The sequence below is a fragment of the Canis lupus genome, chromosome 2, assembly GCF_048164855.1.
Source record: "Canis lupus baileyi chromosome 2, mCanLup2.hap1, whole genome shotgun sequence".
Classification (NCBI taxonomy): Eukaryota; Metazoa; Chordata; class Mammalia; order Carnivora; family Canidae; genus Canis; species Canis lupus.
The window spans coordinates 12187778-12201117 of record NC_132839.1 but is presented as its reverse complement, the minus strand read 5'-3'; the positions used below and the strand labels follow the sequence as shown (position 1 = coordinate 12201117).

The 13340-nt window shown below is 36.5% G+C and overlaps 1 long non-coding RNA gene and 1 pseudogene across 1 annotated transcript in view; one reads left to right on the top strand and one right to left on the bottom strand.

The window, feature by feature from the left end:
- LOC140612320 (uncharacterized) overlaps positions 1-13340 on the top strand; it is a 70367-nt gene that overhangs the window by 21582 nt on the left and 35445 nt on the right. Inside the window, exon 2 of the long non-coding RNA XR_012013599.1 lies at positions 7324-7408. This is a non-coding gene — a long non-coding RNA (uncharacterized lncRNA). The remainder of the gene's footprint in view (positions 1-7323; positions 7409-13340) is intronic.
- On the bottom strand, positions 1236-4177 carry LOC140610770 (proteasome subunit alpha type-1 pseudogene; annotated as a pseudogene).

The following is a 13340-nucleotide window of genomic DNA, read 5'->3' as shown; positions in this document are numbered from 1 at the left end:
AAAAAGTGGTTTCACATTTCGTGATCCAGGTATTTGGAGGTCTAAGGTCATACAATGTGAAGGAGATCCAATGCCATAGCTAGATTTCTGTGGATTCTTAAGTGAATTATGAATCTTGTAATTACTCTGGCTTTAAATTCTTATTCTGGTTGGGTGTTGTTTACAGTGTCTGATCACTAACCTGCTTTGTACTCAATGCAGAGAATCAGTAACTTTCCTTTCCCCAAACTGCATTGGGGTGTTCAATATCTCTGCTCTTAAATGTTATTTGGCCCTCCTGACATCAGGACTTTCTCATTGACCAACGTTGCCCATTGGCTCTGGCCTCTTAATAGTGGGCCTCTCTCCTTCCTTTCTCCCTCTCAAATCATTCTCTGATAGTTACTCATGGTAATTTACTCTCTGTTATTCAGCTTCTTCCATATCTAATTATAGTTCAGTGTGATTTGTTAAAACAAACCATTAGCCACAATAAGGACTTAGGGAGACTTTAAATGTCTTCTGTTCCTTTCAGTTTTACACTCTGAATGATGCCACTGTCTGCAAAAAGCAGAAATGGCTAAAAATAGTTTTGTTTTGTTTTTTAACTGAGCTGAAATTCACATAACATAAAATTATCCCTTTCAAAGTGGACAATTCAGTGGCACTTAGTACATTCTTAGTGTTGTGCAACTACCACCTCTGTCTGGCTCAAAAACATTTTCATTACCCTAGATGCAACCTCATTTCCATTAAGCAGTCATTTTCTATTTCCTCTCGTCCCAGCCCCTAGGACATCATCTGTTCTCCGTCTCTAAGGATTTGTGTATTCTGGGTATTTTATATGAATGAAATCATATAATGTATGACCTTTTGTGTCTGGTTTGTTTTACTTAGTATATCAGCACTTTATTCTTTTTAATGATTGAATAATATTCCATTTTTTATACATGCCATATTTGCTTATCCATTCATCTGTTTTTTTTTTTTGCACGTGAAACAATTTTATTTCACAGTTGTCTTTAAACCCACAAAGACACAATGTTCTCATAAAAACATTAGTACAGATAACTATACTTTCTAGAAAATGATAATATAGACTCTCTCAAAGAAAAATGCATACCATTATATGGTTTCAGACAAGTTGCTTGGAAAAAACATCTGGAGTGATTCCTAAAATATACCATTAGACCACCCTGCATCTTTTTCTTCTAAGAATTGATTACTGTCATTGGTACATGCTCCTGCATTTTTACTTATTGGATAATACAAATATATAGACTGTCCTGTGCCTTTTCAGCTCCATTGGTTTCATCAGCAGGCCCATCAGCAGGTTGCCTAGGCTATGCCTTTCTCTGTGGTCTTTCTTCAAGGACTTCCAGCAATGGAGATACATGATCATCATCATGAATTTTAAACTCCAAGTCTTCACCAGCAATTCCAATGGAAACATTCTTTGTAGTTAGGTCCTGTTCTGCAGGAAGTTCTCTCATAAGGCACACAGACCATGTTTAACCAGTTCGTTCAAATTTTCCTCTATAAACCCACTTATGTCTCCCTAAGAAAGTATGAACTGATTGAGAATGGGCTCCAAAAGGACATGGGTCTACAGTTAAAATAGTTGCCAGATGAAAAGGTTTGGAAAATGTGAGGGCCCATATCATCATAAATGGCAATAAGCAATCCAACACCATATGGTCTCCGGCCATCTTGTTGTGTTGGTATCTGGGTCTTGCTTCCAATTAGAGATACAAAATGAGACACAGGAAGAGGTCTGTCACATACAAATCTGGGATCCAAACACTCCTGGCACATAAAATTATGTAACAGTCTAACATCAGCAGTAAGACCTGCAATTGGAATACCAGTGTGGTTGTCAACATAGAGAATTTTTTTTCTGATGAGCTGCAAGTTCTGACTGTGCTCTCTTCAATGCAACTAACACTGCTTGGGTTTTTGATTTCAGACCAACTGCGGTTGAACCTTGTTTGAGGGCTTCCATTGCATACTCAATTTGATGCATCCTGCCCTGAGGGCTCCAAACAATGACATCATTGTCATACTGGTTGTGAAACGTGGTTCCAGTAGGGGTCCGGCTGCAGCCTCCCACAGAGGTGTGGATTCAGGAGCCTATCCATTCATCTGTTAATGGATATTTGGATTGTTTCTACTTTTTGGTTGTTGTGACTAGCACCACTATGAACATTTGTGTACAAGAATGTGGTATAATCTTGGTTTTAAATAATTTTTTTTCATTCCTTAATATTAGTTTCTCTTCTGAACATTGAATCAATCACTACAGTGATTTGACATCTATGAGAGTAGTTGAATTTTATACTGGTCACTACTTTGGCTTCCCACTCATTTTGTTGACCTCTGTTTTCACTGCTGGGGAGCTTCTGTTTTAACTGTTTCCTTCTGGAGGGAGAACACTAGATTTGGCCAGTGATTTGGTTCTGGATCAGCTTGTACCTCACTGTGTAGGTGGGAGTAAATGTTGGGTCAGCAGCTGAAGACATGCAGTATGAATCTGATGCAAAAGTGAGAATTTGAAGGAAAGACCCAGGAGCACTGGGCCTTGGAAGTTGATGAAAACAGGGGCATTAGTTTGAAGCCAGGTTCTGGGATTCAGTGGACATGATTTAAGACAAAGACACATTTCTGCCCCATTCCTTTTTTTTTTTTTCTCTCTTTTTTTTTCCTGCCCCATTCCTATGTTCTTTTAGTGCATAGGTCTCATCTTTTTTGCAGTTTGCCTTGTCTTTTTTTAGGTTAACTGTATTCATCAGCTAGAGTCTAAATGTTACATCTTCTTACCCCATAAATCAGAATCAAAAGACTACTATTATCACTTTTGTTAGCGATCAGTTGTATTGATAAAAATGTTTACTTAAACTGGGTCAGTTTTCATGTAAGGCTTCTGCCCCACACTGGAAGCACACAGCAATTAAAAGCAAGAAGCAATTGTAAGGAGAGAGCATTATTAGCACTCAGTTACAACTTCTGGGCCATGAGTTAACTGCTTGTCTACAAATCCATGTGTATGTGGGTTTTTTTCCAGCTAATCAATTTCTCCTAAATCTTCGAGCAATTGTATAATCAATGTGGCTGCTTAAACACTTAAGGCAGATAGAGTCAATAAAATTTCCTAAAGAAATTGGAATTAACTCTGTGTTGCCTCTTATTCTTTGGAAAAAAGATCATGTTTATTGTCCATTTGACAGGTTTTTATTTGCGGGTTTGAGGGAGTCAAAAGTAAAGCAAATAAACATTGTTAAAGGGACAATATTACTTATAGGGAAGATTAAGAATATTACGTAGATTTTTTTTGTTAATTGAAAATATTTTTTCTAGCTTTATTGACATATAATGACATGAAGTTGCATACATATATAAGATGTATGTGGTAGTTTGGTAAGTGTACATATTGTGAAATGATTGCCACAATCAAGTTAATTCACACATCCATCACTTTTCATTGTTGCCGTGTGTGTGTGTGTGTGTGTGTGTGTGGTGAGAATAGTTAAGAACTATTATCTTAGCAAGTTTCATGAATCCAATGCAGTATTATTAAATATAGTCACTATACTGTACATTAGATCCTCAGAATTTATTCATTTTATAGCAGAACATTTAGGCCCTTTGAGCAACATCTTCCCAACCTGTCATCCCCTCATAACCACCATTCTACTCTTTAGTTCTGAGATCAACTTTCTAGATTCCACATATAAGTGAGATCATAAGTATTCGTCTTTCTATGTCTGGATTGTTTACTTAGCATAATGTCCGATCCATGCTGTTACAAATAGTGGGTTTTCCTTCTTTCTCTTCACTGAATAATATATATTATAATTATATAATATATCATACACCATATGTTTATCCATTCATTTGTTTGGTGGACACGTAGGTCATTGGAATTGTGAGTGTTTCCTGTGGATCAGAGGTAGATCCCACGGACAGAACATGCCAGCATAGATCTGGTTTTGATCTTACTCAAAAGAGGAGTGATGAGATTCCAATGGTGAGAGTCTGTGTAGAGTGGCAAGGAGATAGCCAGGAGCAGACGAGTGAAGGAACTGAATATGTCAATAATGTTATGGAATTTGAAGTCAGAAGGATTCAGTAGAGGAGCCTCTGATGGGCTCAAGAAAGCAACCACAGGAGAGGGAATCAGCTCAAAACATCTGCCATGCATGTTGTGGTCTAGTATACAATACATTTTAAATTGTTCTATGGGCATATAATATTCTCTGTAAGATATAAAATTAGGAATAACATACTTTCCATTAAAAATTTATTATCAAAAATTATTGTCAAACTCATTAAACATTTATTATCAAAGTGTAGTTGACATGTAATGTTATATTAATTTCAGGTGTGTAACAGTGATTCAGCAATTCTACCCATTACTCATATACTAGGATAAGTGCAGTCATCATCTGTTACTGTACATTTTATTCTTCTTATTATCATTGATTTCCTTTATGTCACTTATTTTTATTTACTTGAATGAACATAAACAATTGTTTATTGAAGACTGCCAGTCAAGTTTTGTTTCTTTTTGGTTATCTTTGCATCTGATAGATTTTGTTTTATAACTTAGTTTGATGCATGGAAGTTTGAAACTGCTACATCTTAATTACGAAAACTACTACAATCCTAATAAATAATTAATAAAGGACACAAAAAGTTCATTTATAACAGAGAAAAAATTAATGTAAAAATGCACATACAAAAAATGTTGAATGTGAATAATAAACAAAGCAGCAAATTACTGTGGTCGTTCAAAAATATCCATTAACAAATTTTTTTTTTTTTTTACATTTTTTAAATTTATTTATGATAGTCACAGAGAGAGAGAGAGAGGCAGAGACATAGGCAGAGGGAGAAGCAGGCTCCATGCACCGGGAGCCCGACGTGGGATTCGATCCCGGGTCTCCAGGATCGTGCCCTGGGCCAAAGGCAGGCGCCAAACCGCTGCGCCACCCAGGGTTCCCCCTATTTCTTGAAAACCTATTATGTGTCCACCACTGTGCTGACCAGAGGTGGAGGTATACGACTAATATCAGATATGGTCCTTGCTCTCATTGTGCAGTTGGAGAATAATAGGTCCTATTTTTATATAATTTTATTTTGCCTAGCAAACCAGCATGTATAAAAATTATAATGCATAATGCTGATAAAGGTGCATTGACAAGGCATTCTTGCAAACTGGTGATCATAGTGTTTGGAAATTTATCAATATTGGTCATACTTTTTAACTTAATCATTGTATTTCTAAGGTCTTTGGGAAGAAAATAATAAAGAAAAAGAGGTTAAAATCATGAATAACAGTTTTTTTTTTAATTTTTTTAAATTTATTTTTGATAGGCACACAGTGAGAGAGAGAGAGAGAGGCAGAGAGAGAAGCAGGCTCCATGCACCGGGAGCCCGATGTGGGATTCGATCCCCGGTCTCCAGGATCGCGCCCTGGGCCAAAGGCAGGCGCCAAACCACTGCGCCACCCAGGGATCCCTGAATAACAGTTTTTAATAGCACTATGAATCATAGCAAAATTATATAAAACTCCAACATTCAGCTAATAGTGGAAGATTATGTTATGGAATGCTTGTGATAAATTGCTAAGTAAAAAGTAAAATATGAAGTTGTATCATTCAATATAATTTCAACTATGTAATATTTCTATGAAAAAGATACAAAGAAAATACATTAAAGTGATAATAGATATTAGTCGAGAAGATTTCCTTATGGCTTGGTTATAGGCATATAGATTCGCCTTCACTTCCTAAACACATCTTGTTGACTGCAGAGGAAACATGGTGAGGATTCCGTTCTGGTGAGGGTGGGGAGTAATCCTGAGACTCTTCCCTTTGGAGGTGGAGGTCTACAGCAACTGCTGTTCTTTTTCTAGGTTAAAATAATTTTTCCTGTGTTCCAGCTTCAGAATTTGGATTTGTTCTTCTTTTATTCACCTTATACACTCTGGAAGACTCCATTTTGGCATTTGGATCACTGGAGAATCATATGATATATAGGTTATATGAAAGAAAATTGACAGGTTAAGCAAATATGGCACTGACTCACACTGTATATTAAAATAGAAATTAAATCTGCAATTTTAGATATTGCAAGACCTAGAAATTGCTTTGCAGATATTTCAGAAAGCTTTACAGTACTGTGGATAGTATAATTGTTATACTGTAGATATAATTAGTAGATAGAATGAACTCCATTTATTGCTGTGTCAGCAAGAAAAATGCTAAAAGAATAACATGATAATAGGACAAATGTATAACTTGGGAATGAGTATCTTAAGCCACTGAATTATAGTTTGATCAACACTTTTTTTTGCTATCGTCTAGTTTTACTAGTTATTGAATATCACTAAAAGAAAACCAAAGGAAATGAAAGACATAGAAGAAAGATTGAATATATAGCAAATGGAAAAATGTATTCCTATTTAGATATACTTACTTCCATATAGAGGATATATTAAGCATGCCTTTGTGTGTTCATCTCAAAATTACTAGAACTTTTCGAACTTCCAAGACCTCTTATCATGATTTTATGATACATATCTGAATATAATGAAAGATGTAAAAGTGAACATATCTGTGTACAATTAAATGTTTTACAAACCCTACATGGTGGCCTTGTCATTTTAAACAGTATGCAAAACAGTCAAAATGACAAACACTTGCTTGAGGTTTATTTCAGTGCAGTATAACCAGAAGGTAATGCAAAATCTCACCTTATTTGCTTGCTGTTGCCTGGTACAAAACTTGTAGCCTTAACAGAACATCGCACATAGTAGTGACTGAAAATAAGAACACGGTAAACCACTCCCAAGAATTTGAAATGTCAGATTATTAAGAGTGAATGCATAGGAGTAACTGGGTGGCTCAGTCAGTTAACCATCTGCCTTTGGCTCAGGGTCCTGGGATTGAGCCCGCATTGGGCTCCCTGCTCATCGGGGAGTCTGCTTCTCCTCCCTCTGCCCCTCCCCAACCTGTATTGGCAGGGCACGTGCTCACTCTTTCTCTCTCTCTCAAATAAATAAATAAAATCTTAAAAAAAAAAACCTGAATGCATCGAGATGATCCAGTTGAGGATGCCATTTAAGAAAGTTTCTGAATATGCTTTTGGGGAACTTGGGGCCACCGAGGAGTAGAATCAAGAAAGTGTGGGTAAAGTGTGAGTGTAACTTAAGAGAGTTGAAACCTCAATCAGTTGTGTTCTACTGGAGTCAAAGGGAAAGCACGCATATTAACAGATAGGGAGAAGGTTTGCCAAGAATCTCGAAAAGAGGAGCTCAAGCTTTTTGTTTCTCTCTTATCCCAGGAGGGGAGAGTCCTCACAACTACCTGAGAATTCTAATCTTACACATCAACCTCTGCCAAAGGGAGGAGCGGTTTGGCCATCACAGGTCAGTGTGATGCTTACTAATCCTCTTATTCTGATTCTACAATAGTCAAGCAAAAATGTGTGTATTTTAATTACAGAATTTTTATCAGGGAGACAAATAACAGATTCTTTTTATCCTAACATCACATAAATCAATTGAATAATTCAATAAATATTTATTGAGTATCTATGTTACATCTGGGTCTTAGGTCTATGAGTCTTTATATCATTACTGGTTATTTATCATTATTAAAAAATTATGATACGATGGTGTATGTATTTGGATTCTTTATTTTTATTGGGACTCTTATAATCTGATTAGATGCATATGAGTCATGCTGACTTGTGTTGTTACTCTGTAAGCATTGTCAAAAAATTAGTTTTTAGAGAGGCAAGTGAGAATAAGATTCTTGACTGCAATGTCCCCCAAATGGTTATACAGAACACAGATATTATCTGCATGGTTAGCTTGTCACCTTCAGTGACATCTCTATCTTCTTTCCTCTTACCTGAAATGAATAATAACTTCAGAAGCACTGATGAGACAATATTTCAAATGAAGTATGTCAAGAAGTGAAAATGATCTTCATAACACTATTCCCGAATAAGGATCATGTAAAAGGGGTTGTATTGATACTCAGTTCTTGCACAAATGAGAATAGATACAAATAAGTCACATTTTAAGTCATCTAATTTGGTCTATGAATTATTTCCCCATTTAGAAAATCAAAGCACAAATGTCACTCTAAAGGAGTTTCTTTAAAACAACTTTGTTTATAATGTCAGATATTTTGTTTGAAATACACTTTTTCTTAGCTAAATTTTTCAAATTTCTTCTTTTTTCCTTCCTTCCTTCCTTCCTTCCTTCCTTCCTTCCTTCCTTCCTTCCTTCCTTCTTCCTTTTTCTCTTTCTTTTTTCTTCTCTTTCTTTTTTCTTCCTTTCTCTCTTTCTTTCCTTCATCACTCTCTCCCTCCCTTCTCTTTTCTTTTCTTTCTTTCTTTCTTTCTTTCTTTTTTTTTTTTAATTTTTATTTATTTATGATAGTCACACAGAGAGAGAGAGAGAGGCGGAGACATAGGCAGAGAGAGAAGCAGGCTCCACGCACCAGGAGCCCGATATGGGATTCGATCCCGGGTCTCCAGGATCGCGCCCTGGGCCAAAGGCAGGCGCTAAACTGCTGCGCCACCCAGGGATCCCTCTTTCTTTCTTTCTTTCTTTCTTTCTTTCTTTCTTTCTTTCTTTCTTTCTTTCTTTCTTTCTTTCTTTCTTCCTTCCTTCCTTCCTTCCTTCCTTCCTTCCTTCCTTCCTTCCTTCCTTTCTTTCTTTCTTTCTTTCTTTCTTTCTTTCTTTCCTCCTTTCTTCTTTCTTTCTTTCTCTTTCTCCCTCCCTCCCTTCTCTCTCTCTCTCTCTCTTTTTCTTGCCTCATAGCCCAGGCTATACTAAGCTTCCCTCTGATTGTGATAATCTCTGTCTATTCTGAGCCACACTGTAACGTTTTGTACTTTTGTTCAGACTTATTAACTACAAATTCTTACAAATACAAAAACCACTTCAATTGCTACACCCATACTACTCATTTATAGATGAGGCTTTATTTATTTATTTATTTATTTATTTATTTATTTATTTATTTATCCATCCCACACAGCTATAGTCCATAAAAAACTATATGGACACCTCCACTTAATACACCGAAAAATGTTCCACAGCGGACTTGGCTTTTTCTTCATTTATGTAGATTGTTTTGGTGAGGGAGGTAACTTCCTTTCTGGAATCTAAGCTCTTAGGACTACACTTATTTCCTATTTGTCCTTATTAAACATCTCTTTTGTTTTAATTTACCAGTATCTATAGGTTATAATCCTATAGATAGGGATCCTTTGAGGACAGGCGATTTTCATTTTGAGTAATAGGAAGACACACACAATTTGCAATTTAGGTGCAAATGTGTCTGAGCATGTACGTGCATTTTTATATATTGCAGCTTTTATACTTATTAATGTTATAGATTCTCAGAGAGGTCATGATTGCAAATCATAAACTGGATAAAGCATTTGTGGAATAGTAGCCCAGAGATCTGATTCAGATAATTTCTGTTGTTGTTCACATATATTTATGACAGCTTCTTTTCATTATAGTAATAACAAACCAGTCCCCAACTTATGCCCCAAAGCAAAGCAACAGTAAAAATAAAACAATGCTGCATATGTAGAATTGGGAAATCATCAGTCGAATTATTGTATATAAAGCTAAAGACACGTTACAAAGGTATTAAACTGATGTTTACAAACAATTTTGACATGCAAGCTAAAAAAATATTATTAGTCAGAAATGCCTCGTGTTATTTTTAAAAAAGAAAAGACATATGTATGAAGTTATTAATATTTACTATTTTAGGGGTAGCAAAATTATATTTAATTTTAATATTTTTATTTTTCACATATCTAGATAAACATGTATTTTTATTATTGAAACCAACAAACTTTACTCAAATGATTTAGTTATATTTATTTTGTAGCTTCCTTCTTCAATGTGGCCTCTTCTCTCCCTTTAGTTGCGGAGCTTTTTCTGTCAGTCTTCAGGTTGATTTATGGGTGTTTAGGATGATTTGATAGTTATCTAGTGTTCATGGGACGAGCCTAGGATCCTCCTATTGTGTTGATGTCTTCCTGTCCTTCCGATTCAGATCATAGCTGAAGAATTTAGGAAAGTCATTTAATTTCTACCAGAATCCTTTTTTCCATCTATGATTTTAGAAATTGAAATAGAGGATATCTAAGAGTACTTTCTACTCTGTAAATTTATTATTGTGGCTTATTTATAAATAATGTTCTGAATATAGAGTACTTGTGAGAATTTTAGATACTCTAGTTTTATAAAGAAGCTAATGAACAGGGTTGTGCTTCATATTCAATGAATCATCATACTGAAAAATAGGTAACTTACAAAATACAAATACTCATTTTACACAGCTAAAGGTAAAAGAAAAATAAAAATATTTTATAAAACCATGTTGTAAGTTTGGGTTTAGAGAAGAGAATTTATTTTTTATTTATTTATTTTTAAATATTTTATTTATTTATTAGAGACACAGAGAGAGAGAGAGAGAGAGAGAGAGAGAGAGGCAGAAACACAGGCAGAGGGAGAAGCAGGCTCCATGAAGGGAGCCTGACGTGGGACTCCATCTCCGGTCTCCAATATCAGGCCCTGGGCTCAAGGTGGCACTAAACCACTGAGCCACCCAGGCTGCCCTAGAGAAGAGAATTTAGAAAGCAAAAATAAAACTAACTTTAAGAACTATCTTCTGCATACATTAAATGATTATTATATTTATGGTTTAAGATAGGGATAGTATTTTTTCCAGCTTTATTAAGAAATCATTGACAAAAATCACTGGGTAAGTTTAAGGTGCATAGAATGATGGTTTCATTTACATATATTGTGGAATGATTATCATAACGGCTTCAGCTAACATCCATCTTGTCATGTAGATACAGTAAAAAGAAAAGCACGAAAAAAGGAAGAGAGGAAAAAAAATTTTCTTGGTGATGAGAACTCTTAGGATTTACTGCAATGGCTTTCCCATGTCATATAGCACTGCTAGCTATGGGCATCATGGTGTACATTAAATCCCTAGTCCATGCTTATCTTATGAATAGAAGTTTGTATGTTTTTACCACCTTCCTCCAATTCCCTGTCCCTCCATACTCCACCACTGGTAACCACAGTCCTATCTCTTTTCCTAGGAGTTAGTTTTATTTTATTTTATTTTATTTTATTTTATTTTATTTTATTTTATTTTATTTTAATTCCACATATAAGTGAGATTATAAAGTATTTGTATAAAATATTTGTCTTTCTTTGAGTTATTTCATTTAGTATCCTATCTTCAACATCCCTCCATGTTGTCACAAATGGTACAATTTCCTCTTTGTATTTTGGCTGACTAATATTCTATTGTGCATGGATACTACAACTTCTTGTTTTTTTTTTTTTTTTAAGACTTTATTTATTTATTCATGAGAGACACAGAGAGAAAGGCAGAGACACAGGCAGAGGGAGAAGTAGGCTCCCTGCAGGGAACCCAATGTGGGGCTCAATCCCAGGTCTCTAGGATCATGCCCTGGGCCAAAGGCGGCGCTAAACCGCTGAGCCACCCAGGCTGCCCTATACTACAACTTCTTTATCCATTCATCTATCAATGGACACCTAGGTTGTTTCTATGCCTTGGCTCCTATAAATAATAATGCTGTTATGAACATGGGGATGCAGGTATCTTTTCAACTCAGTTTTTTCATTTCTTTTGGAAATGTTCCAATAAGTGGAACCACTGGATCATATAGTAGCTGTATTTTTAATTTTTGAGGATCCCCCATACTGTTTTGCATGGTGGGTGCACCAATTGGCAATCCCACTGCCTGTGCCCAAGGGTTCCCTTTTCTCCACATCCTCCCCAGCATTTGTTACCTCTTATCTTTTTGATGATGGCCATTCTAACAGGCACGAGGTGCTATTTCATTGTGGTTTCATTTTCCATTTCCCTAATGCCTAGTGACTTTCATCATCTTCTCATGTACCTGTTGGCTTTTCATATTTCTTCTGTAGGAGAGCTCCTGTTGTGACCTCCTCACAATCCTGCTGTAGTGTTGCATTGTGCCAATTCCTTTTATTTTAAGGGTACCTCATATATTTCAGTATATCCTGACTCAATGTGAAGCTCCTGGGAGCAGAATTGAAGGCAAGGACTTGGGTGAGGCAGTTTACTTGCGAGGTAACAGCAGGACTCATGAGTGAGGAGTAAGAGAGTAGGGATGGAAAAGGAGCAGAAGTCAATGGAGATGGCTGCCTCAGGCCATGAGGGCTTGAACTCTGAGTAGTTCACCTGGGAAACGGGAGGTTGGATCATTAGCCTATCTAGTCCCATCTACTGCTTGAAGGGTGCACTAACTACCTGCATCTACTGAGTTCTGCTTGAAGGAAGATTTGGTGCCCTTCCCACAATGGTGAGAAAGATTCTGGGGCTTGGCAGGAACCTGGAAATCTTGGGGGTTGAACCCTGTCCCACAACTTTAAGTTAAAGGGGGAATGCGACACAGGCCCGAGAGGCATTTGCTGCATACTCCATTGAGAAATCAGTGCTTTCAGGTTGGGGCTTCTGGGATGGAATTGGACCAAGCAGATCCACTTTGGGTGAAGGAAAGATTGAGAACAGTGGTTTTCAATCTGTTGTCCTTGGAGTTCCTTCCAGAAGTGTGGGACAAAGAATAGGTTTAGATATTTAATCCTTCACCTTCGTCCAATCAAATGGGTTTAGTTCAAATTTATCTAGTGTACATATTGAACTTCCGAATGAGCTTTTGCTCTGAAGCTAAGAACAATTTTGAAAACCATGGAGAGTGATGATTAAGAGTGTGGGCTTAGGCTACAAGCCTGGGCTTTGCCACTTAGTAACTATGTGAATGTTGGGGAAGTTACTGAAGCCTGTTTACATATCCCGTCACATTTAATTGTGAAGAGGATTTAAATGCATGAAGGGTTTTAGCATAGGGCCTAGCACAGTGCTAATCCCATGGTAAGCTGGATAAGAAGCTTTGAGCAAGGGAGACAAATGGAAAGCCTGAGAACCTGGTCAGGCTTCAAGGCAGGGAAAAAGAGAAATAGAAATTTAACTATTAGGAGCTGCACACATGGCCTGAGAAGGACGCTGATGATGGGTACTAAGCATTAGAGATACTGAAGAATTTTAAGCTTGACAAAGCCAAAGTCCAAGCTTTGTACGTACTTTATACAATGAGAAAAATGTGCAGCTTTTGAATAATACAATTAAATTCAATCGGTTTCTTCAAATATTATCAACATTTTAAAGATCAAATCTCTACATGTTTCCTTGTGTAGCTTCATGTTTAGAGCAGGTAGAAAGAATTCGTTTTGGTGTATGTTGATGGTTATACAG